Below are 22,287 nucleotides of genomic sequence, written 5' to 3'. Positions count from 1 at the left end.
CACATAGTTCTTTAAAACCTACAACAGTAGGTCAATTTTAAAACGTTAACGAACCTAAACCAGTTCATTAATTAACATTCCAAAAATAAGAAAATATTGATATATTGATTCTCTTTTCCCTTTTTACCGTTACCCACATCTTTGTATGCATCTCTTCTTCAATCTTGCCTTTTTCTCATATTTCTCAAGTGAAAAAGCAGCAGTGTCCTCTGCCTTTTGGAGAGAGAAGTGAAAAAACTTACAGCATCTGGTATTCCCAGGCGGTCTCCCATCCAAGTACTAATCAGGCCCGACTCTGCTTAGCTTCCGAGATCAGATGAGATCGGGCGCGAACAGAGAGGTATGGCCGTAAGCAAGTTTGTCTCCAACACATAGTTCTTTAAAACCTACAACAGTAGGTCAATTTTGAAACGTTAACGAACCTAAACCAGTTCATTAATTAACATTCCAAAAATAAGAAAATATTGATATATTGATTCTCTTTTCCCTTTTTACCGTTACCCACATCTTTGTATGCATCTCTTCAATCTTGCCTTTTTCTCATATTTCTCAAGTGAAAAAGCAGCAGTGTCCTCTGCCTTTTGGAGAGAGAAGTGAAAAAACTTACAGCACCTGGTATTCCCAGGCGGTCTCCCATCCAAGTACTAACCAGGCCCGACTCTGCTTAGCTTCCAAGATCGGACGAGATCGGGCGCGAACAGAGAGGTATGGCCGTAAGCAAGTTTGTCTCCAACACATAGTTCTTTAAAACCTACAACAGTAGGTCAATTTTAAAACGTTAACGAACCTAAACCAGTTCATTAATTAACATTCCAAAAATAAGAAAATATTGATATATTGATTCTCTTTTCCCTTTTTACCGTTACCCACATCTTTGTATGCATCTCTTCTTCAATCTTGCCTTTTTCTCATATTTCTCAAGTGAAAAAGCAGCAGTGTCCTCTGCCTTTTGGAGAGAGAAGTGAAAAAACTTACAGCACCTGGTATTCCCAGGCGGTCTCCCATCCAAGTACTAACCAGGCCCGACTCTGCTTAGCTTCCGAGATCGGACGAGATCGGGCGCGAACAGAGAGGTATGGCCGTAAGCAAGTTTGTCTCCAACACATAGTTCTTTAAAACCTACAACAGTAGGTCAATTTTGAAACGTTAACGAACCTAAACCAGTTCATTAATTAACATTCCAAAAATAAGAAAATATTGATATATTGATTCTCTTTTTCCTTTTTACCGTTACCCACATCTTTGTATGCATCTCTTCTTCAATCTTGCCTTTTTCTCATATTTCTCAAGTGAAAAAGCAGGAGTGTCCTCTGCCTTTTGGAGAGAGAAGTGAAAAAACTTACAGCACCTGGTATTCCCAGGCATTTCACCCATCCAAGTACTAACCAGGCCCGACTCTGCTTAGCTTCCGAGATCGGACGAGATCGGGCGCGAACAGAGAGGTATGGCCGTAAGCAAGTTTGTCTCCAACACATAGTTCTTTAAAACCTACAACAGTAGGTCAATTTTAAAACGTTAACGAACCTAAACCAGTTCATTAATTAACATTCCAAAAATAAGAAAATATTGATATATTGTTTGATTCTCTTTTCCCTTTTTACCGTTACCCACATCTTTGTATGCATCTCTTCTTCAATCTTGCCTTTTTCTCATATTTCTCAAGTGAAAAAGCAGCAGTGTCCTCTGCCTTTTGGAGAGAGAAGTGAAAAAACTTACAGCACCTGGTATTCCCGGGCGGTCTCCCATCCAAGTACTAACCAGGCCCGACTCTGCTTAGCTTCCGAGATCGGACGAGATCGGGCGCGAACAGAGAGGTATGGCCGTAAGCAAGTTTGTCTCCAACACATAGTTCTTTAAAACCTACAACAGTAGGTCAATTTTGAAACGTTAACGAACCTAAACCAGTTCATTAATTAACATTCCAAAAATAAGAAAATATTGATATATTGATTCTCTTTTTCCTTTTTACCGTTACCCACATCTTTGTATGCATCTCTTCTTCAATCTTGCCTTTTTCTCATATTTCTCAAGTGAAAAAGCAGCAGTGTCCTCTGCCTTTTGGAGAGAGAAGTGAAAAAACTTACAGCACCTGGTATTCCCAGGCGGTCTCCCATCCAAGTACTAACCAGGCCCGACTCTGCTTAGCTTCCGAGATCGGACGAGATCGGGCGCGAACAGAGAGGTATGGCCGTAAGCAAGTTTGTCTCCAACACATAGTTCTTTAAAACCTACAACAGTAGGTCAATTTTGAAACGTTAACGAACCTAAACCAGTTCATTAATTAACATTCCAAAAATAAGAAAATATTGATATATTGATTCTCTTTTTCCTTTTTACCGTTACCCACATCTTTGTATGCATCTCTTCTTCAATCTTGCCTTTTTCTCATATTTCTCAAGTGAAAAAGCAGGAGTGTCCTCTGCCTTTTGGAGAGAGAAGTGAAAAAACTTACAGCACCTGGTATTCCCAGGCATTTCACCCATCCAAGTACTAACCAGGCCCGACTCTGCTTAGCTTCCGAGATCGGACGAGATCGGGCGCGAACAGAGAGGTATGGCCGTAAGCAAGTTTGTCTCCAACACATAGTTCTTTAAAACCTACAACAGTAGGTCAATTTTAAAACGTTAACGAACCTAAACCAGTTCATTAATTAACATTCCAAAAATAAGAAAATATTGATATATTGTTTGATTCTCTTTTCCCTTTTTACCGTTACCCACATCTTTGTATGCATCTCTTCTTCAATCTTGCCTTTTTCTCATATTTCTCAAGTGAAAAAGCAGCAGTGTCCTCTGCCTTTTGGAGAGAGAAGTGAAAAAACTTACAGCACCTGGTATTCCCGGGCGGTCTCCCATCCAAGTACTAACCAGGCCCGACTCTGCTTAGCTTCCGAGATCGGACGAGATCGGGCGCGAACAGAGAGGTATGGCCGTAAGCAAGTTTGTCTCCAACACATAGTTCTTTAAAACCTACAACAGTAGGTCAATTTTGAAACGTTAACGAACCTAAACCAGTTCATTAATTAACATTCCAAAAATAAGAAAATATTGATATATTGATTCTCTTTTTCCTTTTTACCGTTACCCACATCTTTGTATGCATCTCTTCTTCAATCTTGCCTTTTTCTCATATTTCTCAAGTGAAAAAGCAGGAGTGTCCTCTGCCTTTTGGAGAGAGAAGTGAAAAAACTTACAGCACCTGGTATTCCCAGGCATTTCACCCATCCAAGTACTAACCAGGCCCGACTCTGCTTAGCTTCCGAGATCGGACGAGATCGGGCGCGAACAGAGAGGTATGGCCGTAAGCAAGTTTGTCTCCAACACATAGTTCTTTAAAACCTACAACAGTAGGTCAATTTTGAAACGTTAACGAACCTAAACCAGTTCATTAATTAACATTCCAAAAATAAGAAAATATTGATATATTGATTCTCTTTTTCCTTTTTACCGTTACCCACATCTTTGTATGCATCTCTTCTTCAATCTTGCCTTTTTCTCATATTTCTCAAGTGAAAAAGCAGGAGTGTCCTCTGCCTTTTGGAGAGAGAAGTGAAAAAACTTACAGCACCTGGTATTCCCAGGCATTTCACCCATCCAAGTACTAACCAGGCCCGACTCTGCTTAGCTTCCGAGATCGGACGAGATCGGGCGCGAACAGAGAGGTATGGCCGTAAGCAAGTTTGTCTCCAACACATAGTTCTTTAAAACCTACAACAGTAGGTCAATTTTAAAACGTTAACGAACCTAAACCAGTTCATTAATTAACATTCCAAAAATAAGAAAATATTGATATATTGTTTGATTCTCTTTTCCCTTTTTACCGTTACCCACATCTTTGTATGCATCTCTTCTTCAATCTTGCCTTTTTCTCATATTTCTCAAGTGAAAAAGCAGCAGTGTCCTCTGCCTTTTGGAGAGAGAAGTGAAAAAACTTACAGCACCTGGTATTCCCAGGCGGTCTCCCATCCAAGTACTAACCAGGCCCGACTCTGCTTAGCTTCCGAGATCGGACGAGATCGGGCGCGAACAGAGAGGTATGGCCGTAAGCAAGTTTGTCTCCAACACATAGTTCTTTAAAACCTACAACAGTAGGTCAATTTTAAAACGTTAACGAACCTAAACCAGTTCATTAATTAACATTCCAAAAATAAGAAAATATTGATATATTGTTTGATTCTCTTTTCCCTTTTTACCGTTACCCACATCTTTGTATGCATCTCTTCTTCAATCTTGCCTTTTTCTCATATTTCTCAAGTGAAAAAGCAGCAGTGTCCTCTGCCTTTTGGAGAGAGAAGTGAAAAAACTTACAGCACCTGGTATTCCCAGGCGGTCTCCCATCCAAGTACTAACCAGGCCCGACTCTGCTTAGCTTCCGAGATCGGACGAGATCGGGCGCGAACAGAGAGGTATGGCCGTAAGCAAGTTTGTCTCCAACACATAGTTCTTTAAAACCTACAACAGTAGGTCAATTTTGAAACGTTAACGAACCTAAACCAGTTCATTAATTAACATTCCAAAAATAAGAAAATATTGATATATTGATTCTCTTTTTCCTTTTTACCGTTACCCACATCTTTGTATGCATCTCTTCTTCAATCTTGCCTTTTTCTCATATTTCTCAAGTGAAAAAGCAGGAGTGTCCTCTGCCTTTTGGAGAGAGAAGTGAAAAAACTTACAGCACCTGGTATTCCCAGGCATTTCACCCATCCAAGTACTAACCAGGCCCGACTCTGCTTAGCTTCCGAGATCGGACGAGATCGGGCGCGAACAGAGAGGTATGGCCGTAAGCAAGTTTGTCTCCAACACATAGTTCTTTAAAACCTACAACAGTAGGTCAATTTTAAAACGTTAACGAACCTAAACCAGTTCATTAATTAACATTCCAAAAATAAGAAAATATTGATATATTGTTTGATTCTCTTTTCCCTTTTTACCGTTACCCACATCTTTGTATGCATCTCTTCTTCAATCTTGCCTTTTTCTCATATTTCTCAAGTGAAAAAGCAGCAGTGTCCTCTGCCTTTTGGAGAGAGAAGTGAAAAAACTTACAGCACCTGGTATTCCCAGGCGGTCTCCCATCCAAGTACTAACCAGGCCCGACTCTGCTTAGCTTCCGAGATCGGACGAGATCGGGCGCGAACAGAGAGGTATGGCCGTAAGCAAGTTTGTCTCCAACACATAGTTCTTTAAAACCTACAACAGTAGGTCAATTTTAAAACGTTAACGAACCTAAACCAGTTCATTAATTAACATTCCAAAAATAAGAAAATATTGATATATTGTTTGATTCTCTTTTCCCTTTTTACCGTTACCCACATCTTTGTATGCATCTCTTCTTCAATCTTGCCTTTTTCTCATATTTCTCAAGTGAAAAAGCAGCAGTGTCCTCTGCCTTTTGGAGAGAGAAGTGAAAAAACTTACAGCACCTGGTATTCCCAGGCGGTCTCCCATCCAAGTACTAACCAGGCCCGACTCTGCTTAGCTTCCGAGATCGGACGAGATCGGGCGCGAACAGAGAGGTATGGCCGTAAGCAAGTTTGTCTCCAACACATAGTTCTTTAAAACCTACAACAGTAGGTCAATTTTGAAACGTTAACGAACCTAAACCAGTTCATTAATTAACATTCCAAAAATAAGAAAATATTGATATATTGATTCTCTTTTTCCTTTTTACCGTTACCCACATCTTTGTATGCATCTCTTCTTCAATCTTGCCTTTTTCTCATATTTCTCAAGTGAAAAAGCAGGAGTGTCCTCTGCCTTTTGGAGAGAGAAGTGAAAAAACTTACAGCACCTGGTATTCCCAGGCATTTCACCCATCCAAGTACTAACCAGGCCCGACTCTGCTTAGCTTCCGAGATCGGACGAGATCGGGCGCGAACAGAGAGGTATGGCCGTAAGCAAGTTTGTCTCCAACACATAGTTCTTTAAAACCTACAACAGTAGGTCAATTTTAAAACGTTAACGAACCTAAACCAGTTCATTAATTAACATTCCAAAAATAAGAAAATATTGATATATTGATTCTCTTTTCCCTTTTTACCGTTACCCACATCTTTGTTTGCATCTCTTCTTCAATCTTGCCTTTTTCTCATATTTCTCAAGTGAAAAAGCAGCAGTGTCCTCTGCCTTTTGGAGAGAGAAGTGAAAAAACTTACAGCACCTGGTATTCCCAGGCGGTCTCCCATCCAAGTACTAATCAGGCCCGACTCTGCTTAGCTTCCGAGATCGGACGAGATCGGGCGCGAACAGAGAGGTATGGCCGTAAGCAAGTTTGTCTCCAACACATAGTTCTTTAAAACCTACAACAGTAGGTCAATTTTGAAACGTTAACGAACCTAAACCAGTTCATTAATTAACATTCCAAAAATAAGAAAATATTGATATATTGATTCTCTTTTCCCTTTTTACCGTTACCCACATCTTTGTATGCATCTCTTCAATCTTGCCTTTTTCTCATATTTCTCAAGTGAAAAAGCAGCAGTGTCCTCTGCCTTTTGGAGAGAGAAGTGAAAAAACTTACAGCACCTGGTATTCCCAGGCGGTCTCCCATCCAAGTACTAACCAGGCCCGACTCTGCTTAGCTTCCGAGATCGGACGAGATCGGGCGCGAACAGAGAGGTATGGCCGTAAGCAAGTTTGTCTCCAACACATAGTTCTTTAAAACCTACAACAGTAGGTCAATTTTGAAACGTTAACGAACCTAAACCAGTTCATTAATTAACATTCCAAAAATAAGAAAATATTGATATATTGATTCTCTTTTCCCTTTTTACCGTTACCCACATCTTTGTATGCATCTCTTCAATCTTGCCTTTTTCTCATATTTCTCAAGTGAAAAAGCAGCAGTGTCCTCTGCCTTTTGGAGAGAGAAGTGAAAAAACTTACAGCACCTGGTATTCCCGGGCGGTCTCCCATCCAAGTACTAACCAGGCCCGACTCTGCTTAGCTTCCGAGATCGGACGAGATCGGGCGCGAACAGAGAGGTATGGCCGTAAGCAAGTTTGTCTCCAACACATAGTTCTTTAAAACCTACAACAGTAGGTCAATTTTGAAACGTTAACGAACCTAAACCAGTTCATTAATTAACATTCCAAAAATAAGAAAATATTGATATATTGATTCTCTTTTTCCTTTTTACCGTTACCCACATCTTTGTATGCATCTCTTCTTCAATCTTGCCTTTTTCTCATATTTCTCAAGTGAAAAAGCAGGAGTGTCCTCTGCCTTTTGGAGAGAGAAGTGAAAAAACTTACAGCACCTGGTATTCCCAGGCATTTCACCCATCCAAGTACTAACCAGGCCCGACTCTGCTTAGCTTCCGAGATCGGACGAGATCGGGCGCGAACAGAGAGGTATGGCCGTAAGCAAGTTTGTCTCCAACACATAGTTCTTTAAAACCTACAACAGTAGGTCAATTTTGAAACGTTAACGAACCTAAACCAGTTCATTAATTAACATTCCAAAAATAAGAAAATATTGATATATTGATTCTCTTTTTCCTTTTTACCGTTACCCACATCTTTGTATGCATCTCTTCTTCAATCTTGCCTTTTTCTCATATTTCTCAAGTGAAAAAGCAGGAGTGTCCTCTGCCTTTTGGAGAGAGAAGTGAAAAAACTTACAGCACCTGGTATTCCCAGGCATTTCACCCATCCAAGTACTAACCAGGCCCGACTCTGCTTAGCTTCCGAGATCGGACGAGATCGGGCGCGAACAGAGAGGTATGGCCGTAAGCAAGTTTGTCTCCAACACATAGTTCTTTAAAACCTACAACAGTAGGTCAATTTTAAAACGTTAACGAACCTAAACCAGTTCATTAATTAACATTCCAAAAATAAGAAAATATTGATATATTGTTTGATTCTCTTTTCCCTTTTTACCGTTACCCACATCTTTGTATGCATCTCTTCTTCAATCTTGCCTTTTTCTCATATTTCTCAAGTGAAAAAGCAGCAGTGTCCTCTGCCTTTTGGAGAGAGAAGTGAAAAAACTTACAGCACCTGGTATTCCCAGGCGGTCTCCCATCCAAGTACTAACCAGGCCCGACTCTGCTTAGCTTCCGAGATCGGACGAGATCGGGCGCGAACAGAGAGGTATGGCCGTAAGCAAGTTTGTCTCCAACACATAGTTCTTTAAAACCTACAACAGTAGGTCAATTTTAAAACGTTAACGAACCTAAACCAGTTCATTAATTAACATTCCAAAAATAAGAAAATATTGATATATTGTTTGATTCTCTTTTCCCTTTTTACCGTTACCCACATCTTTGTATGCATCTCTTCTTCAATCTTGCCTTTTTCTCATATTTCTCAAGTGAAAAAGCAGCAGTGTCCTCTGCCTTTTGGAGAGAGAAGTGAAAAAACTTACAGCACCTGGTATTCCCAGGCGGTCTCCCATCCAAGTACTAACCAGGCCCGACTCTGCTTAGCTTCCGAGATCGGACGAGATCGGGCGCGAACAGAGAGGTATGGCCGTAAGCAAGTTTGTCTCCAACACATAGTTCTTTAAAACCTACAACAGTAGGTCAATTTTGAAACGTTAACGAACCTAAACCAGTTCATTAATTAACATTCCAAAAATAAGAAAATATTGATATATTGATTCTCTTTTCCCTTTTTACCGTTACCCACATCTTTGTATGCATCTCTTCTTCAATCTTGCCTTTTTCTCATATTTCTCAAGTGAAAAAGCAGCAGTGTCCTCTGCCTTTTGGAGAGAGAAGTGAAAAAACTTACAGCACCTGGTATTCCCAGGCGGTCTCCCATCCAAGTACTAACCAGGCCCGACTCTGCTTAGCTTCCGAGATCGGACGAGATCGGGCGCGAACAGAGAGGTATGGCCGTAAGCAAGTTTGTCTCCAACACATAGTTCTTTAAAACCTACAACAGTAGGTCAATTTTGAAACGTTAACGAACCTAAACCAGTTCATTAATTAACATTCCAAAAATAAGAAAATATTGATATATTGATTCTCTTTTTCCTTTTTACCGTTACCCACATCTTTGTATGCATCTCTTCTTCAATCTTGCCTTTTTCTCATATTTCTCAAGTGAAAAAGCAGGAGTGTCCTCTGCCTTTTGGAGAGAGAAGTGAAAAAACTTACAGCACCTGGTATTCCCAGGCATTTCACCCATCCAAGTACTAACCAGGCCCGACTCTGCTTAGCTTCCGAGATCGGACGAGATCGGGCGCGAACAGAGAGGTATGGCCGTAAGCAAGTTTGTCTCCAACACATAGTTCTTTAAAACCTACAACAGTAGGTCAATTTTAAAACGTTAACGAACCTAAACCAGTTCATTAATTAACATTCCAAAAATAAGAAAATATTGATATATTGTTTGATTCTCTTTTCCCTTTTTACCGTTACCCACATCTTTGTATGCATCTCTTCTTCAATCTTGCCTTTTTCTCATATTTCTCAAGTGAAAAAGCAGCAGTGTCCTCTGCCTTTTGGAGAGAGAAGTGAAAAAACTTACAGCACCTGGTATTCCCGGGCGGTCTCCCATCCAAGTACTAACCAGGCCCGACTCTGCTTAGCTTCCGAGATCGGACGAGATCGGGCGCGAACAGAGAGGTATGGCCGTAAGCAAGTTTGTCTCCAACACATAGTTCTTTAAAACCTACAACAGTAGGTCAATTTTGAAACGTTAACGAACCTAAACCAGTTCATTAATTAACATTCCAAAAATAAGAAAATATTGATATATTGATTCTCTTTTTCCTTTTTACCGTTACCCACATCTTTGTATGCATCTCTTCTTCAATCTTGCCTTTTTCTCATATTTCTCAAGTGAAAAAGCAGGAGTGTCCTCTGCCTTTTGGAGAGAGAAGTGAAAAAACTTACAGCACCTGGTATTCCCAGGCATTTCACCCATCCAAGTACTAACCAGGCCCGACTCTGCTTAGCTTCCGAGATCGGACGAGATCGGGCGCGAACAGAGAGGTATGGCCGTAAGCAAGTTTGTCTCCAACACATAGTTCTTTAAAACCTACAACAGTAGGTCAATTTTGAAACGTTAACGAACCTAAACCAGTTCATTAATTAACATTCCAAAAATAAGAAAATATTGATATATTGATTCTCTTTTTCCTTTTTACCGTTACCCACATCTTTGTATGCATCTCTTCTTCAATCTTGCCTTTTTCTCATATTTCTCAAGTGAAAAAGCAGGAGTGTCCTCTGCCTTTTGGAGAGAGAAGTGAAAAAACTTACAGCACCTGGTATTCCCAGGCATTTCACCCATCCAAGTACTAACCAGGCCCGACTCTGCTTAGCTTCCGAGATCGGACGAGATCGGGCGCGAACAGAGAGGTATGGCCGTAAGCAAGTTTGTCTCCAACACATAGTTCTTTAAAACCTACAACAGTAGGTCAATTTTAAAACGTTAACGAACCTAAACCAGTTCATTAATTAACATTCCAAAAATAAGAAAATATTGATATATTGTTTGATTCTCTTTTCCCTTTTTACCGTTACCCACATCTTTGTATGCATCTCTTCTTCAATCTTGCCTTTTTCTCATATTTCTCAAGTGAAAAAGCAGCAGTGTCCTCTGCCTTTTGGAGAGAGAAGTGAAAAAACTTACAGCACCTGGTATTCCCAGGCGGTCTCCCATCCAAGTACTAACCAGGCCCGACTCTGCTTAGCTTCCGAGATCGGACGAGATCGGGCGCGAACAGAGAGGTATGGCCGTAAGCAAGTTTGTCTCCAACACATAGTTCTTTAAAACCTACAACAGTAGGTCAATTTTAAAACGTTAACGAACCTAAACCAGTTCATTAATTAACATTCCAAAAATAAGAAAATATTGATATATTGTTTGATTCTCTTTTCCCTTTTTACCGTTACCCACATCTTTGTATGCATCTCTTCTTCAATCTTGCCTTTTTCTCATATTTCTCAAGTGAAAAAGCAGCAGTGTCCTCTGCCTTTTGGAGAGAGAAGTGAAAAAACTTACAGCACCTGGTATTCCCAGGCGGTCTCCCATCCAAGTACTAACCAGGCCCGACTCTGCTTAGCTTCCGAGATCGGACGAGATCGGGCGCGAACAGAGAGGTATGGCCGTAAGCAAGTTTGTCTCCAACACATAGTTCTTTAAAACCTACAACAGTAGGTCAATTTTGAAACGTTAACGAACCTAAACCAGTTCATTAATTAACATTCCAAAAATAAGAAAATATTGATATATTGATTCTCTTTTTCCTTTTTACCGTTACCCACATCTTTGTATGCATCTCTTCTTCAATCTTGCCTTTTTCTCATATTTCTCAAGTGAAAAAGCAGGAGTGTCCTCTGCCTTTTGGAGAGAGAAGTGAAAAAACTTACAGCACCTGGTATTCCCAGGCATTTCACCCATCCAAGTACTAACCAGGCCCGACTCTGCTTAGCTTCCGAGATCGGACGAGATCGGGCGCGAACAGAGAGGTATGGCCGTAAGCAAGTTTGTCTCCAACACATAGTTCTTTAAAACCTACAACAGTAGGTCAATTTTAAAACGTTAACGAACCTAAACCAGTTCATTAATTAACATTCCAAAAATAAGAAAATATTGATATATTGTTTGATTCTCTTTTCCCTTTTTACCGTTACCCACATCTTTGTATGCATCTCTTCTTCAATCTTGCCTTTTTCTCATATTTCTCAAGTGAAAAAGCAGCAGTGTCCTCTGCCTTTTGGAGAGAGAAGTGAAAAAACTTACAGCACCTGGTATTCCCAGGCGGTCTCCCATCCAAGTACTAACCAGGCCCGACTCTGCTTAGCTTCCGAGATCGGACGAGATCGGGCGCGAACAGAGAGGTATGGCCGTAAGCAAGTTTGTCTCCAACACATAGTTCTTTAAAACCTACAACAGTAGGTCAATTTTAAAACGTTAACGAACCTAAACCAGTTCATTAATTAACATTCCAAAAATAAGAAAATATTGATATATTGTTTGATTCTCTTTTCCCTTTTTACCGTTACCCACATCTTTGTATGCATCTCTTCTTCAATCTTGCCTTTTTCTCATATTTCTCAAGTGAAAAAGCAGCAGTGTCCTCTGCCTTTTGGAGAGAGAAGTGAAAAAACTTACAGCACCTGGTATTCCCAGGCGGTCTCCCATCCAAGTACTAACCAGGCCCGACTCTGCTTAGCTTCCGAGATCGGACGAGATCGGGCGCGAACAGAGAGGTATGGCCGTAAGCAAGTTTGTCTCCAACACATAGTTCTTTAAAACCTACAACAGTAGGTCAATTTTGAAACGTTAACGAACCTAAACCAGTTCATTAATTAACATTCCAAAAATAAGAAAATATTGATATATTGATTCTCTTTTTCCTTTTTACCGTTACCCACATCTTTGTATGCATCTCTTCTTCAATCTTGCCTTTTTCTCATATTTCTCAAGTGAAAAAGCAGGAGTGTCCTCTGCCTTTTGGAGAGAGAAGTGAAAAAACTTACAGCACCTGGTATTCCCAGGCATTTCACCCATCCAAGTACTAACCAGGCCCGACTCTGCTTAGCTTCCGAGATCGGACGAGATCGGGCGCGAACAGAGAGGTATGGCCGTAAGCAAGTTTGTCTCCAACACATAGTTCTTTAAAACCTACAACAGTAGGTCAATTTTAAAACGTTAACGAACCTAAACCAGTTCATTAATTAACATTCCAAAAATACGAAAATATTGATATATTGATTCTCTTTTCCCTTTTTACCGTTACCCACATCTTTGTTTGCATCTCTTCTTCAATCTTGCCTTTTTCTCATATTTCTCAAGTGAAAAAGCAGCAGTGTCCTCTGCCTTTTGGAGAGAGAAGTGAAAAAACTTACAGCACCTGGTATTCCCAGGCGGTCTCCCATCCAAGTACTAATCAGGCCCGACTCTGCTTAGCTTCCGAGATCGGACGAGATCGGGCGCGAACAGAGAGGTATGGCCGTAAGCAAGTTTGTCTCCAACACATAGTTCTTTAAAACCTACAACAGTAGGTCAATTTTGAAACGTTAACGAACCTAAACCAGTTCATTAATTAACATTCCAAAAATAAGAAAATATTGATATATTGATTCTCTTTTCCCTTTTTACCGTTACCCACATCTTTGTATGCATCTCTTCAATCTTGCCTTTTTCTCATATTTCTCAAGTGAAAAAGCAGCAGTGTCCTCTGCCTTTTGGAGAGAGAAGTGAAAAAACTTACAGCACCTGGTATTCCCAGGCGGTCTCCCATCCAAGTACTAACCAGGCCCGACTCTGCTTAGCTTCCGAGATCGGACGAGATCGGGCGCGAACAGAGAGGTATGGCCGTAAGCAAGTTTGTCTCCAACACATAGTTCTTTAAAACCTACAACAGTAGGTCAATTTTGAAACGTTAACGAACCTAAACCAGTTCATTAATTAACATTCCAAAAATAAGAAAATATTGATATATTGATTCTCTTTTCCCTTTTTACCGTTACCCACATCTTTGTATGCATCTCTTCAATCTTGCCTTTTTCTCATTTTTCTCAAGTGAAAAAGCAGCAGTGTCCTCTGCCTTTTGGAGAGAGAAGTGAAAAAACTTACAGCACCTGGTATTCCCAGGCATTTCACCCATCCAAGTACTAACCAGGCCCGACTCTGCTTAGCTTCCGAGATCGGACGAGATCGGGCGCGAACAGAGAGGTATGGCCGTAAGCAAGTTTGTCTCCAACACATAGTTCTTTAAAACCTACAACAGTAGGTCAATTTTAAAACGTTAACGAACCTAAACCAGTTCATTAATTAACATTCCAAAAATAAGAAAATATTGATATATTGTTTGATTCTCTTTTCCCTTTTTACCGTTACCCACATCTTTGTATGCATCTCTTCTTCAATCTTGCCTTTTTCTCATATTTCTCAAGTGAAAAAGCAGGAGTGTCCTCTGCCTTTTGGAGAGAGAAGTGAAAAAACTTACAGCACCTGGTATTCCCAGGCATTTCACCCATCCAAGTACTAACCAGGCCCGACTCTGCTTAGCTTCCGAGATCGGACGAGATCGGGCGCAAACAGAGAGGTATGGCCGTAAGCAAGTTTGTCTCCAACACATAGTTCTTTAAAACCTACAACAGTAGGTCAATTTTGAAACGTTAACGAACCTAAACCAGTTCATTAATTAACATTCCAAAAATAAGAAAATATTGATATATTGATTCTCTTTTCCCTTTTTACCGTTACCCACATCTTTGTATGCATCTCTTCTTCAATCTTGCCTTTTTCTCATATTTCTCAAGTGAAAAAGCAGCAGTGTCCTCTGCCTTTTGGAGAGAGAAGTGAAAAAACTTACAGCACCTGGTATTCCCAGGCGGTCTCCCATCCAAGTACTAACCAGGCCCGACTCTGCTTAGCTTCCGAGATCGGACGAGATCGGGCGCGAACAGAGAGGTATGGCCGTAAGCAAGTTTGTCTCCAACACATAGTTCTTTAAAACCTACAACAGTAGGTCAATTTTGAAACGTTAACGAACCTAAACCAGTTCATTAATTAACATTCCAAAAATAAGAAAATATTGATATATTGATTCTCTTTTCCCTTTTTACCGTTACCCACATCTTTGTATGCATCTCTTCAATCTTGCCTTTTTCTCATATTTCTCAAGTGAAAAAGCAGCAGTGTCCTCTGCCTTTTGGAGAGAGAAGTGAAAAAACTTACAGCACCTGGTATTCCCAGGCGGTCTCCCATCCAAGTACTAACCAGGCCCGACTCTGCTTAGCTTCCGAGATCGGACGAGATCGGGCGCGAACAGAGAGGTATGGCCGTAAGCAAGTTTGTCTCCAACACATAGTTCTTTAAAACCTACAACAGTAGGTCAATTTTGAAACGTTAACGAACCTAAACCAGTTCATTAATTAACATTCCAAAAATAAGAAAATATTGATATATTGATTCTCTTTTCCCTTTTTACCGTTACCCACATCTTTGTATGCATCTCTTCAATCTTGCCTTTTTCTCATATTTCTCAAGTGAAAAAGCAGCAGTGTCCTCTGCCTTTTGGAGAGAGAAGTGAAAAAACTTACAGCACCTGGTATTCCCAGGCATTTCACCCATCCAAGTACTAACCAGGCCCGACTCTGCTTAGCTTCCGAGATCGGACGAGATCGGGCGCGAACAGAGAGGTATGGCCGTAAGCAAGTTTGTCTCCAACACATAGTTCTTTAAAACCTACAACAGTAGGTCAATTTTAAAACGTTAACGAACCTAAACCAGTTCATTAATTAACATTCCAAAAATAAGAAAATATTGATATATTGTTTGATTCTCTTTTCCCTTTTTACCGTTACCCACATCTTTGTATGCATCTCTTCTTCAATCTTGCCTTTTTCTCATATTTCTCAAGTGAAAAAGCAGGAGTGTCCTCTGCCTTTTGGAGAGAGAAGTGAAAAAACTTACAGCACCTGGTATTCCCAGGCATTTCACCCATCCAAGTACTAACCAGGCCCGACTCTGCTTAGCTTCCGAGATCGGACGAGATCGGGCGCAAACAGAGAGGTATGGCCGTAAGCAAGTTTGTCTCCAACACATAGTTCTTTAAAACCTACAACAGTAGGTCAATTTTGAAACGTTAACGAACCTAAACCAGTTCATTAATTAACATTCCAAAAATAAGAAAATATTGATATATTGATTCTCTTTTCCCTTTTTACCGTTACCCACATCTTTGTATGCATCTCTTCTTCAATCTTGCCTTTTTCTCATATTTCTCAAGTGAAAAAGCAGCAGTGTCCTCTGCCTTTTGGAGAGAGAAGTGAAAAAACTTACAGCACCTGGTATTCCCAGGCGGTCTCCCATCCAAGTACTAACCAGGCCCGACTCTGCTTAGCTTCCGAGATCGGACGAGATCGGGCGCGAACAGAGAGGTATGGCCGTAAGCAAGTTTGTCTCCAACACATAGTTCTTTAAAACCTACAACAGTAGGTCAATTTTGAAACGTTAACGAACCTAAACCAGTTCATTAATTAACATTCCAAAAATAAGAAAATATTGATATATTGATTCTCTTTTTCCTTTTTACCGTTACCCACATCTTTGTATGCATCTCTTCTTCAATCTTGCCTTTTTCTCATATTTCTCAAGTGAAAAAGCAGGAGTGTCCTCTGCCTTTTGGAGAGAGAAGTAAAAAAACTTACAGCACCTGGTATTCCCAGGCATTTCACCCATCCAAGTACTAACCAGGCCCGACTCTGCTTAGCTTCCGAGATCGGACGAGATCGGGCGCGAACAGAGAGGTATGGCCGTAAGCAAGTTTGTCTCCAACACATAGTTCTTTAAAACCTACAACAGTAGGTCAATTTTAAAACGTTAACGAACCTAAACCAGTTCATTAATTAACATTCCAAAAATAAGAAAATATTGATATATTGTTTGATTCTCTTTTCCCTTTTTACCGTTACCCACATCTTTGTATGCATCTCTTCTTCAATCTTGCCTTTTTCTCATATTTCTCAAGTGAAAAAGCAGCAGTGTCCTCTGCCTTTTGGAGAGAGAAGTGAAAAAACTTACAGCACCTGGTATTCCCAGGCGGTCTCCCATCCAAGTACTAACCAGGCCCGACTCTGCTTAGCTTCCGAGATCGGACGAGATCGGGCGCGAACAGAGAGGTATGGCCGTAAGCAAGTTTGTCTCCAACACATAGTTCTTTAAAACCTACAACAGTAGGTCAATTTTAAAACGTTAACGAACCTAAACCAGTTCATTAATTAACATTCCAAAAATAAGAAAATATTGATATATTGTTTGATTCTCTTTTCCCTTTTTACCGTTACCCACATCTTTGTATGCATCTCTTCTTCAATCTTGCCTTTTTCTCATATTTCTCAAGTGAAAAAGCAGCAGTGTCCTCTGCCTTTTGGAGAGAGAAGTGAAAAAACTTACAGCACCTGGTATTCCCAGGCGGTCTCCCATCCAAGTACTAACCAGGCCCGACTCTGCTTAGCTTCCGAGATCGGACGAGATCGGGCGCGAACAGAGAGGTATGGCCGTAAGCAAGTTTGTCTCCAACACATAGTTCTTTAAAACCTACAACAGTAGGTCAATTTTGAAACGTTAACGAACCTAAACCAGTTCATTAATTAACATTCCAAAAATAAGAAAATATTGATATATTGATTCTCTTTTTCCTTTTTACCGTTACCCACATCTTTGTATGCATCTCTTCTTCAATCTTGCCTTTTTCTCATATTTCTCAAGTGAAAAAGCAGGAGTGTCCTCTGCCTTTTGGAGAGAGAAGTGAAAAAACTTACAGCACCTGGTATTCCCAGGCATTTCACCCATCCAAGTACTAACCAGGCCCGACTCTGCTTAGCTTCCGAGATCGGACGAGATCGGGCGCGAACAGAGAGGTATGGCCGTAAGCAAGTTTGTCTCCAACACATAGTTCTTTAAAACCTACAACAGTAGGTCAATTTTAAAACGTTAACGAACCTAAACCAGTTCATTAATTAACATTCCAAAAATAAGAAAATATTGATATATTGATTCTCTTTTCCCTTTTTACCGTTACCCACATCTTTGTTTGCATCTCTTCTTCAATCTTGCCTTTTTCTCATATTTCTCAAGTGAAAAAGCAGCAGTGTCCTCTGCCTTTTGGAGAGAGAAGTGAAAAAACTTACAGCACCTGGTATTCCCAGGCGGTCTCCCATCCAAGTACTAATCAGGCCCGACTCTGCTTAGCTTCCGAGATCGGACGAGATCGGGCGCGAACAGAGAGGTATGGCCGTAAGCAAGTTTGTCTCCAACACATAGTTCTTTAAAACCTACAACAGTAGGTCAATTTTGAAACGTTAACGAACCTAAACCAGTTCATTAATTAACATTCCAAAAATAAGAAAATATTGATATATTGATTCTCTTTTCCCTTTTTACCGTTACCCACATCTTTGTATGCATCTCTTCAATCTTGCCTTTTTCTCATATTTCTCAAGTGAAAAAGCAGCAGTGTCCTCTGCCTTTTGGAGAGAGAAGTGAAAAAACTTACAGCACCTGGTATTCCCAGGCGGTCTCCCATCCAAGTACTAACCAGGCCCGACTCTGCTTAGCTTCCGAGATCGGACGAGATCGGGCGCGAACAGAGAGGTATGGCCGTAAGCAAGTTTGTCTCCAACACATAGTTCTTTAAAACCTACAACAGTAGGTCAATTTTGAAACGTTAACGAACCTAAACCAGTTCATTAATTAACATTCCAAAAATAAGAAAATATTGATATATTGATTCTCTTTTCCCTTTTTACCGTTACCCACATCTTTGTATGCATCTCTTCAATCTTGCCTTTTTCTCATATTTCTCAAGTGAAAAAGCAGCAGTGTCCTCTGCCTTTTGGAGAGAGAAGTGAAAAAACTTACAGCACCTGGTATTCCCAGGCATTTCACCCATCCAAGTACTAACCAGGCCCGACTCTGCTTAGCTTCCGAGATCGGACGAGATCGGGCGCGAACAGAGAGGTATGGCCGTAAGCAAGTTTGTCTCCAACACATAGTTCTTTAAAACCTACAACAGTAGGTCAATTTTAAAACGTTAACGAACCTAAACCAGTTCATTAATTAACATTCCAAAAATAAGAAAATATTGATATATTGTTTGATTCTCTTTTCCCTTTTTACCGTTACCCACATCTTTGTATGCATCTCTTCTTCAATCTTGCCTTTTTCTCATATTTCTCAAGTGAAAAAGCAGGAGTGTCCTCTGCCTTTTGGAGAGAGAAGTGAAAAAACTTACAGCACCTGGTATTCCCAGGCATTTCACCCATCCAAGTACTAACCAGGCCCGACTCTGCTTAGCTTCCGAGATCGGACGAGATCGGGCGCAAACAGAGAGGTATGGCCGTAAGCAAGTTTGTCTCCAACACATAGTTCTTTAAAACCTACAACAGTAGGTCAATTTTGAAACGTTAACGAACCTAAACCAGTTCATTAATTAACATTCCAAAAATAAGAAAATATTGATATATTGATTCTCTTTTCCCTTTTTACCGTTACCCACATCTTTGTATGCATCTCTTCTTCAATCTTGCCTTTTTCTCATATTTCTCAAGTGAAAAAGCAGCAGTGTCCTCTGCCTTTTGGAGAGAGAAGTGAAAAAACTTACAGCACCTGGTATTCCCAGGCGGTCTCCCATCCAAGTACTAACCAGGCCCGACTCTGCTTAGCTTCCAAGATCGGACGAGATCGGGCGCGAACAGAGAGGTATGGCCGTAAGCAAGTTTGTCTCCAACACATAGTTCTTTAAAACCTACAACAGTAGGTCAATTTTGAAACGTTAACGAACCTAAACCAGTTCATTAATTAACATTCCAAAAATAAGAAAATATTGATATATTGATTCTCTTTTCCCTTTTTACCGTTACCCACATCTTTGTATGCATCTCTTCAATCTTGCCTTTTTCTCATATTTCTCAAGTGAAAAAGCAGCAGTGTCCTCTGCCTTTTGGAGAGAGAAGTGAAAAAACTTACAGCACCTGGTATTCCCAGGCATTTCACCCATCCAAGTACTAACCAGGCCCGACTCTGCTTAGCTTCCGAGATCGGACGAGATCGGGCGCGAACAGAGAGGTATGGCCGTAAGCAAGTTTGTCTCCAACACATAGTTCTTTAAAACCTACAACAGTAGGTCAATTTTAAAACGTTAACGAACCTAAACCAGTTCATTAATTAACATTCCAAAAATAAGAAAATATTGATATATTGTTTGATTCTCTTTTCCCTTTTTACCGTTACCCACATCTTTGTATGCATCTCTTCTTCAATCTTGCCTTTTTCTCATATTTCTCAAGTGAAAAAGCAGGAGTGTCCTCTGCCTTTTGGAGAGAGAAGTGAAAAAACTTACAGCACCTGGTATTCCCAGGCATTTCACCCATCCAAGTACTAACCAGGCCCGACTCTGCTTAGCTTCCGAGATCGGACGAGATCGGGCGCAAACAGAGAGGTATGGCCGTAAGCAAGTTTGTCTCCAACACATAGTTCTTTAAAACCTACAACAGTAGGTCAATTTTGAAACGTTAATGAACCTAAACCAGTTCATTAATTAACATTCCAAAAATAAGAAAATATTGATATATTGATTCACTTTTTCCTTTTTACCGTTACCCACATCTTTGTATGCATCTCTTCTTCAATCTTGCCTTTTTCTCATATTTCTCAAGTGAAAAAGCAGGAGTGTCCTCTGCCTTTTGGAGAGAGAAGTGAAAAAAACTTACAGCACCTGGTATTCCCAGGCATTTCACCCATCCAAGTACTAACCAGGCCCGACTCTGCTTAGCTTCCGAGATCGGACGAGATCGGGCGCGAACAGAGAGGTATGGCCGTAAGCAAGTTTGTCTCCAACACATAGTTCTTTAAAACCTACAACAGTAGGTCAATTTTGAAACGTTAACGAACCTAAACCAGTTCATTAATTAACATTCCAAAAATGAGAAAATATTGATATATTGATTCTCTTTTTCCTTTTTACCGTTACCCACATCTTTGTATGCATCTCTTCAATCTTGCCTTTTTCTCATATTTCTCAAGTGAAAAAGCAGCAGTGTCCTCTGCCTTTTGGAGAGAGAAGTGAAAAAACTTACAGCACCTGGTATTCCCAGGCATTTCACCCATCCAAGTACTAACCAGGCCCGACTCTGCTTAGCTTCCGAGATCGGACGAGATCGGGCGCGAACAGAGAGGTATGGCCGTAAGCAAGTTTGTCTCCAACACATAGTTCTTTAAAACCTACAACAGTAGGTCAATTTTAAAACGTTAACGAACCTAAACCAGTTCATTAATTAACATTCCAAAAATAAGAAAATATTGATATATTGTTTGATTCTCTTTTCCCTTTTTACCGTTACCCACATCTTTGTATGCATCTCTTCTTCAATCTTGCCTTTTTCTCATATTTCTCAAGTGAAAAAGCAGGAGTGTCCTCTGCCTTTTGGAGAGAGAAGTGAAAAAACTTACAGCACCTGGTATTCCCAGGCATTTCACCCATCCAAGTACTAACCAGGCCCGACTCTGCTTAGCTTCCGAGATCGGACGAGATCGGGCGCAAACAGAGAGGTATGGCCGTAAGCAAGTTTGTCTCCAACACATAGTTCTTTAAAACCTACAACAGTAGGTCAATTTTGAAACGTTAACGAACCTAAACCAGTTCATTAATTAACATTCCAAAAATAAGAAAATATTGATATATTGATTCTCTTTTTCCTTTTTACCGTTACCCACATCTTTGTATGCATCTCTTCTTCAATCTTGCCTTTTTCTCATATTTCTCAAGTGAAAAAGCAGGAGTGTCCTCTGCCTTTTGGAGAGAGAAGTGAAAAAAACTTACAGCACCTGGTATTCCCAGGCATTTCACCCATCCAAGTACTAACCAGGCCCGACTCTGCTTAGCTTCCGAGATCGGACGAGATCGGGCGCGAACAGAGAGGTATGGTCGTAAGCAAGTTTGTCTCCAACACATAGTTCTTTAAAACCTACAACAGTAGGTCAATTTTGAAACGTTAACGAACCTAAACCAGTTCATTAATTAACATTCCAAAAATAAGAAAATATTGATATATTGATTCTCTTTTTCCTTTTTACCGTTACCCACATCTTTGTATGCATCTCTTCTTCAATCTTGCCTTTTTCTCATATTTCTCAAGTGAAAAAGCAGGAGTGTCCTCTGCCTTTTGGAGAGAGAAGTGAAAAAACTTACAGCACCTGGTATTCCCAGGCATTTCACCCATCCAAGTACTAACCAGGCCCGACTCTGCTTAGCTTCCGAGATCGGACGAGATCGGGCGCGAACAGAGAGGTATGGCCGTAAGCAAGTTTGTCTCCAACACATAGTTCTTTAAAACCTACAACAGTAGGTCAATTTTAAAACGTTAACGAACCTAAACCAGTTCATTAATTAACATTCCAAAAATAAGAAAATATTGATATATTGATTCTCTTTTCCCTTTTTACCGTTACCCACATCTTTGTATGCATCTCTTCTTCAATCTTGCCTTTTTCTCATATTTCTCAAGTGAAAAAGCAGCAGTGTCCTCTGCCTTTTGGAGAGAGAAGTGAAAAAACTTACAGCACCTGGTATTCCCAGGCGGTCTCCCATCCAAGTACTAACCAGGCCCGACTCTGCTTAGCTTCCGAGATCGGACGAGATCGGGCGCGAACAGAGAGGTATGGCCGTAAGCAAGTTTGTCTCCAACACATAGTTCTTTAAAACCTACAACAGTAGGTCAATTTTGAAACGTTAACGAACCTAAACCAGTTCATTAATTAACATTCCAAAAATAAGAAAATATTGATATATTGATTCTCTTTTCCCTTTTTACCGT

General features: G+C 40.4%; 59 non-coding genes and 1 pseudogene across 59 annotated transcripts; all 60 read right to left on the bottom strand.

The window, feature by feature from the left end:
- Positions 1–235: 235 nt before the first annotated feature.
- Positions 236–354, bottom strand: LOC142953924 (5S ribosomal RNA). The gene has a single exon (XR_012955519.1). It is a non-coding gene; the product is annotated as a 5S ribosomal RNA (ribosomal RNA).
- Positions 355–600: 246 nt separating this feature from the next.
- Positions 601–719, bottom strand: LOC142953881 (5S ribosomal RNA). The gene has a single exon (XR_012955478.1). It is a non-coding gene; the product is annotated as a 5S ribosomal RNA (ribosomal RNA).
- Positions 720–968: 249 nt separating this feature from the next.
- On the bottom strand, positions 969–1,087 carry LOC142953345 (5S ribosomal RNA). Its single transcript, XR_012954989.1, has one exon. It is a non-coding gene; the product is annotated as a 5S ribosomal RNA (ribosomal RNA).
- Positions 1,088–1,336: 249 nt separating this feature from the next.
- On the bottom strand, positions 1,337–1,456 carry LOC142954030 (5S ribosomal RNA). Its single transcript, XR_012955621.1, has one exon. It is a non-coding gene; the product is annotated as a 5S ribosomal RNA (ribosomal RNA).
- Positions 1,457–1,709: 253 nt separating this feature from the next.
- On the bottom strand, positions 1,710–1,828 carry LOC142953852 (5S ribosomal RNA). Its single transcript, XR_012955450.1, has one exon. It is a non-coding gene; the product is annotated as a 5S ribosomal RNA (ribosomal RNA).
- A 249-nt stretch (positions 1,829–2,077) lies between these two features.
- LOC142953333 (5S ribosomal RNA) lies at positions 2,078–2,196 on the bottom strand. The gene has a single exon (XR_012954978.1). It is a non-coding gene; the product is annotated as a 5S ribosomal RNA (ribosomal RNA).
- A 249-nt stretch (positions 2,197–2,445) lies between these two features.
- Positions 2,446–2,565, bottom strand: LOC142954029 (5S ribosomal RNA). The gene has a single exon (XR_012955620.1). It is a non-coding gene; the product is annotated as a 5S ribosomal RNA (ribosomal RNA).
- Positions 2,566–2,818: 253 nt separating this feature from the next.
- On the bottom strand, positions 2,819–2,937 carry LOC142953851 (5S ribosomal RNA). The gene has a single exon (XR_012955449.1). It is a non-coding gene; the product is annotated as a 5S ribosomal RNA (ribosomal RNA).
- Positions 2,938–3,186: 249 nt separating this feature from the next.
- On the bottom strand, positions 3,187–3,306 carry LOC142954028 (5S ribosomal RNA). Its single transcript, XR_012955619.1, has one exon. It is a non-coding gene; the product is annotated as a 5S ribosomal RNA (ribosomal RNA).
- A 249-nt stretch (positions 3,307–3,555) lies between these two features.
- LOC142954026 (5S ribosomal RNA) lies at positions 3,556–3,675 on the bottom strand. Its single transcript, XR_012955617.1, has one exon. It is a non-coding gene; the product is annotated as a 5S ribosomal RNA (ribosomal RNA).
- A 253-nt stretch (positions 3,676–3,928) lies between these two features.
- On the bottom strand, positions 3,929–4,047 carry LOC142953322 (5S ribosomal RNA). Its single transcript, XR_012954967.1, has one exon. It is a non-coding gene; the product is annotated as a 5S ribosomal RNA (ribosomal RNA).
- A 253-nt stretch (positions 4,048–4,300) lies between these two features.
- Positions 4,301–4,419, bottom strand: LOC142953311 (5S ribosomal RNA). The gene has a single exon (XR_012954956.1). It is a non-coding gene; the product is annotated as a 5S ribosomal RNA (ribosomal RNA).
- Positions 4,420–4,668: 249 nt separating this feature from the next.
- LOC142954025 (5S ribosomal RNA) lies at positions 4,669–4,788 on the bottom strand. The gene has a single exon (XR_012955616.1). It is a non-coding gene; the product is annotated as a 5S ribosomal RNA (ribosomal RNA).
- A 253-nt stretch (positions 4,789–5,041) lies between these two features.
- On the bottom strand, positions 5,042–5,160 carry LOC142953300 (5S ribosomal RNA). Its single transcript, XR_012954945.1, has one exon. It is a non-coding gene; the product is annotated as a 5S ribosomal RNA (ribosomal RNA).
- Positions 5,161–5,413: 253 nt separating this feature from the next.
- On the bottom strand, positions 5,414–5,532 carry LOC142953288 (5S ribosomal RNA). The gene has a single exon (XR_012954931.1). It is a non-coding gene; the product is annotated as a 5S ribosomal RNA (ribosomal RNA).
- Positions 5,533–5,781: 249 nt separating this feature from the next.
- Positions 5,782–5,901, bottom strand: LOC142954024 (5S ribosomal RNA). The gene has a single exon (XR_012955615.1). It is a non-coding gene; the product is annotated as a 5S ribosomal RNA (ribosomal RNA).
- A 249-nt stretch (positions 5,902–6,150) lies between these two features.
- On the bottom strand, positions 6,151–6,269 carry LOC142953414 (5S ribosomal RNA). The gene has a single exon (XR_012955056.1). It is a non-coding gene; the product is annotated as a 5S ribosomal RNA (ribosomal RNA).
- Positions 6,270–6,515: 246 nt separating this feature from the next.
- LOC142953276 (5S ribosomal RNA) lies at positions 6,516–6,634 on the bottom strand. Its single transcript, XR_012954920.1, has one exon. It is a non-coding gene; the product is annotated as a 5S ribosomal RNA (ribosomal RNA).
- A 246-nt stretch (positions 6,635–6,880) lies between these two features.
- LOC142953850 (5S ribosomal RNA) lies at positions 6,881–6,999 on the bottom strand. The gene has a single exon (XR_012955448.1). It is a non-coding gene; the product is annotated as a 5S ribosomal RNA (ribosomal RNA).
- Positions 7,000–7,248: 249 nt separating this feature from the next.
- On the bottom strand, positions 7,249–7,368 carry LOC142954023 (5S ribosomal RNA). Its single transcript, XR_012955614.1, has one exon. It is a non-coding gene; the product is annotated as a 5S ribosomal RNA (ribosomal RNA).
- A 249-nt stretch (positions 7,369–7,617) lies between these two features.
- LOC142954022 (5S ribosomal RNA) lies at positions 7,618–7,737 on the bottom strand. Its single transcript, XR_012955613.1, has one exon. It is a non-coding gene; the product is annotated as a 5S ribosomal RNA (ribosomal RNA).
- A 253-nt stretch (positions 7,738–7,990) lies between these two features.
- On the bottom strand, positions 7,991–8,109 carry LOC142953264 (5S ribosomal RNA). Its single transcript, XR_012954909.1, has one exon. It is a non-coding gene; the product is annotated as a 5S ribosomal RNA (ribosomal RNA).
- A 253-nt stretch (positions 8,110–8,362) lies between these two features.
- LOC142953253 (5S ribosomal RNA) lies at positions 8,363–8,481 on the bottom strand. Its single transcript, XR_012954898.1, has one exon. It is a non-coding gene; the product is annotated as a 5S ribosomal RNA (ribosomal RNA).
- Positions 8,482–8,730: 249 nt separating this feature from the next.
- LOC142953242 (5S ribosomal RNA) lies at positions 8,731–8,849 on the bottom strand. Its single transcript, XR_012954887.1, has one exon. It is a non-coding gene; the product is annotated as a 5S ribosomal RNA (ribosomal RNA).
- A 249-nt stretch (positions 8,850–9,098) lies between these two features.
- LOC142954021 (5S ribosomal RNA) lies at positions 9,099–9,218 on the bottom strand. The gene has a single exon (XR_012955612.1). It is a non-coding gene; the product is annotated as a 5S ribosomal RNA (ribosomal RNA).
- Positions 9,219–9,471: 253 nt separating this feature from the next.
- Positions 9,472–9,590, bottom strand: LOC142953849 (5S ribosomal RNA). Its single transcript, XR_012955447.1, has one exon. It is a non-coding gene; the product is annotated as a 5S ribosomal RNA (ribosomal RNA).
- A 249-nt stretch (positions 9,591–9,839) lies between these two features.
- LOC142954020 (5S ribosomal RNA) lies at positions 9,840–9,959 on the bottom strand. The gene has a single exon (XR_012955611.1). It is a non-coding gene; the product is annotated as a 5S ribosomal RNA (ribosomal RNA).
- A 249-nt stretch (positions 9,960–10,208) lies between these two features.
- On the bottom strand, positions 10,209–10,328 carry LOC142954019 (5S ribosomal RNA). The gene has a single exon (XR_012955610.1). It is a non-coding gene; the product is annotated as a 5S ribosomal RNA (ribosomal RNA).
- A 253-nt stretch (positions 10,329–10,581) lies between these two features.
- LOC142953230 (5S ribosomal RNA) lies at positions 10,582–10,700 on the bottom strand. The gene has a single exon (XR_012954876.1). It is a non-coding gene; the product is annotated as a 5S ribosomal RNA (ribosomal RNA).
- Positions 10,701–10,953: 253 nt separating this feature from the next.
- LOC142953218 (5S ribosomal RNA) lies at positions 10,954–11,072 on the bottom strand. The gene has a single exon (XR_012954864.1). It is a non-coding gene; the product is annotated as a 5S ribosomal RNA (ribosomal RNA).
- Positions 11,073–11,321: 249 nt separating this feature from the next.
- On the bottom strand, positions 11,322–11,441 carry LOC142954018 (5S ribosomal RNA). Its single transcript, XR_012955609.1, has one exon. It is a non-coding gene; the product is annotated as a 5S ribosomal RNA (ribosomal RNA).
- A 253-nt stretch (positions 11,442–11,694) lies between these two features.
- LOC142953207 (5S ribosomal RNA) lies at positions 11,695–11,813 on the bottom strand. Its single transcript, XR_012954853.1, has one exon. It is a non-coding gene; the product is annotated as a 5S ribosomal RNA (ribosomal RNA).
- Positions 11,814–12,066: 253 nt separating this feature from the next.
- Positions 12,067–12,185, bottom strand: LOC142953195 (5S ribosomal RNA). Its single transcript, XR_012954842.1, has one exon. It is a non-coding gene; the product is annotated as a 5S ribosomal RNA (ribosomal RNA).
- A 249-nt stretch (positions 12,186–12,434) lies between these two features.
- On the bottom strand, positions 12,435–12,554 carry LOC142954017 (5S ribosomal RNA). The gene has a single exon (XR_012955608.1). It is a non-coding gene; the product is annotated as a 5S ribosomal RNA (ribosomal RNA).
- Positions 12,555–12,803: 249 nt separating this feature from the next.
- LOC142953402 (5S ribosomal RNA) lies at positions 12,804–12,922 on the bottom strand. The gene has a single exon (XR_012955044.1). It is a non-coding gene; the product is annotated as a 5S ribosomal RNA (ribosomal RNA).
- Positions 12,923–13,168: 246 nt separating this feature from the next.
- Positions 13,169–13,287, bottom strand: LOC142953184 (5S ribosomal RNA). The gene has a single exon (XR_012954831.1). It is a non-coding gene; the product is annotated as a 5S ribosomal RNA (ribosomal RNA).
- A 246-nt stretch (positions 13,288–13,533) lies between these two features.
- Positions 13,534–13,653, bottom strand: LOC142954015 (5S ribosomal RNA). Its single transcript, XR_012955606.1, has one exon. It is a non-coding gene; the product is annotated as a 5S ribosomal RNA (ribosomal RNA).
- A 253-nt stretch (positions 13,654–13,906) lies between these two features.
- Positions 13,907–14,026, bottom strand: LOC142954003 (5S ribosomal RNA). Its single transcript, XR_012955595.1, has one exon. It is a non-coding gene; the product is annotated as a 5S ribosomal RNA (ribosomal RNA).
- A 249-nt stretch (positions 14,027–14,275) lies between these two features.
- Positions 14,276–14,394, bottom strand: LOC142953170 (5S ribosomal RNA). Its single transcript, XR_012954819.1, has one exon. It is a non-coding gene; the product is annotated as a 5S ribosomal RNA (ribosomal RNA).
- Positions 14,395–14,640: 246 nt separating this feature from the next.
- On the bottom strand, positions 14,641–14,759 carry LOC142953158 (5S ribosomal RNA). Its single transcript, XR_012954808.1, has one exon. It is a non-coding gene; the product is annotated as a 5S ribosomal RNA (ribosomal RNA).
- A 246-nt stretch (positions 14,760–15,005) lies between these two features.
- LOC142954014 (5S ribosomal RNA) lies at positions 15,006–15,125 on the bottom strand. The gene has a single exon (XR_012955605.1). It is a non-coding gene; the product is annotated as a 5S ribosomal RNA (ribosomal RNA).
- A 253-nt stretch (positions 15,126–15,378) lies between these two features.
- On the bottom strand, positions 15,379–15,498 carry LOC142954002 (5S ribosomal RNA). Its single transcript, XR_012955594.1, has one exon. It is a non-coding gene; the product is annotated as a 5S ribosomal RNA (ribosomal RNA).
- Positions 15,499–15,747: 249 nt separating this feature from the next.
- On the bottom strand, positions 15,748–15,866 carry LOC142953146 (5S ribosomal RNA). Its single transcript, XR_012954797.1, has one exon. It is a non-coding gene; the product is annotated as a 5S ribosomal RNA (ribosomal RNA).
- A 249-nt stretch (positions 15,867–16,115) lies between these two features.
- LOC142954013 (5S ribosomal RNA) lies at positions 16,116–16,235 on the bottom strand. The gene has a single exon (XR_012955604.1). It is a non-coding gene; the product is annotated as a 5S ribosomal RNA (ribosomal RNA).
- Positions 16,236–16,488: 253 nt separating this feature from the next.
- Positions 16,489–16,607, bottom strand: LOC142953135 (5S ribosomal RNA). Its single transcript, XR_012954786.1, has one exon. It is a non-coding gene; the product is annotated as a 5S ribosomal RNA (ribosomal RNA).
- A 253-nt stretch (positions 16,608–16,860) lies between these two features.
- On the bottom strand, positions 16,861–16,979 carry LOC142953123 (5S ribosomal RNA). The gene has a single exon (XR_012954775.1). It is a non-coding gene; the product is annotated as a 5S ribosomal RNA (ribosomal RNA).
- A 249-nt stretch (positions 16,980–17,228) lies between these two features.
- LOC142954012 (5S ribosomal RNA) lies at positions 17,229–17,348 on the bottom strand. The gene has a single exon (XR_012955603.1). It is a non-coding gene; the product is annotated as a 5S ribosomal RNA (ribosomal RNA).
- Positions 17,349–17,597: 249 nt separating this feature from the next.
- On the bottom strand, positions 17,598–17,716 carry LOC142953391 (5S ribosomal RNA). Its single transcript, XR_012955033.1, has one exon. It is a non-coding gene; the product is annotated as a 5S ribosomal RNA (ribosomal RNA).
- Positions 17,717–17,962: 246 nt separating this feature from the next.
- LOC142954199 (5S ribosomal RNA) lies at positions 17,963–18,081 on the bottom strand. The gene has a single exon (XR_012955679.1). It is a non-coding gene; the product is annotated as a 5S ribosomal RNA (ribosomal RNA).
- Positions 18,082–18,327: 246 nt separating this feature from the next.
- LOC142954011 (5S ribosomal RNA) lies at positions 18,328–18,447 on the bottom strand. The gene has a single exon (XR_012955602.1). It is a non-coding gene; the product is annotated as a 5S ribosomal RNA (ribosomal RNA).
- Positions 18,448–18,700: 253 nt separating this feature from the next.
- LOC142954001 (5S ribosomal RNA) lies at positions 18,701–18,820 on the bottom strand. The gene has a single exon (XR_012955593.1). It is a non-coding gene; the product is annotated as a 5S ribosomal RNA (ribosomal RNA).
- A 249-nt stretch (positions 18,821–19,069) lies between these two features.
- Positions 19,070–19,188, bottom strand: LOC142953880 (5S ribosomal RNA). Its single transcript, XR_012955477.1, has one exon. It is a non-coding gene; the product is annotated as a 5S ribosomal RNA (ribosomal RNA).
- Positions 19,189–19,434: 246 nt separating this feature from the next.
- On the bottom strand, positions 19,435–19,554 carry LOC142954009 (5S ribosomal RNA). The gene has a single exon (XR_012955601.1). It is a non-coding gene; the product is annotated as a 5S ribosomal RNA (ribosomal RNA).
- A 253-nt stretch (positions 19,555–19,807) lies between these two features.
- On the bottom strand, positions 19,808–19,927 carry LOC142954000 (5S ribosomal RNA). Its single transcript, XR_012955592.1, has one exon. It is a non-coding gene; the product is annotated as a 5S ribosomal RNA (ribosomal RNA).
- Positions 19,928–20,177: 250 nt separating this feature from the next.
- LOC142954008 (5S ribosomal RNA) lies at positions 20,178–20,297 on the bottom strand. The gene has a single exon (XR_012955600.1). It is a non-coding gene; the product is annotated as a 5S ribosomal RNA (ribosomal RNA).
- A 246-nt stretch (positions 20,298–20,543) lies between these two features.
- Positions 20,544–20,663, bottom strand: LOC142954007 (5S ribosomal RNA). The gene has a single exon (XR_012955599.1). It is a non-coding gene; the product is annotated as a 5S ribosomal RNA (ribosomal RNA).
- Positions 20,664–20,916: 253 nt separating this feature from the next.
- On the bottom strand, positions 20,917–21,036 carry LOC142953999 (5S ribosomal RNA). The gene has a single exon (XR_012955591.1). It is a non-coding gene; the product is annotated as a 5S ribosomal RNA (ribosomal RNA).
- A 250-nt stretch (positions 21,037–21,286) lies between these two features.
- On the bottom strand, positions 21,287–21,406 carry LOC142954034 (5S ribosomal RNA; annotated as a pseudogene).
- Positions 21,407–21,655: 249 nt separating this feature from the next.
- LOC142954006 (5S ribosomal RNA) lies at positions 21,656–21,775 on the bottom strand. Its single transcript, XR_012955598.1, has one exon. It is a non-coding gene; the product is annotated as a 5S ribosomal RNA (ribosomal RNA).
- A 249-nt stretch (positions 21,776–22,024) lies between these two features.
- Positions 22,025–22,143, bottom strand: LOC142954188 (5S ribosomal RNA). The gene has a single exon (XR_012955668.1). It is a non-coding gene; the product is annotated as a 5S ribosomal RNA (ribosomal RNA).
- Positions 22,144–22,287: the final 144 nt, after the last annotated feature.

Source organism: Anarhichas minor, unplaced genomic scaffold (assembly GCF_050575085.1).
Source record: "Anarhichas minor isolate MPS153535 unplaced genomic scaffold, ASM5057508v1 ptg000018l, whole genome shotgun sequence".
NCBI lineage: Eukaryota > Metazoa > Chordata > Actinopteri > Perciformes > Anarhichadidae > Anarhichas > Anarhichas minor.
The sequence above is the reverse complement of the archived record's forward strand: the minus strand, read 5'-3'. Positions and strand labels throughout refer to the sequence as shown.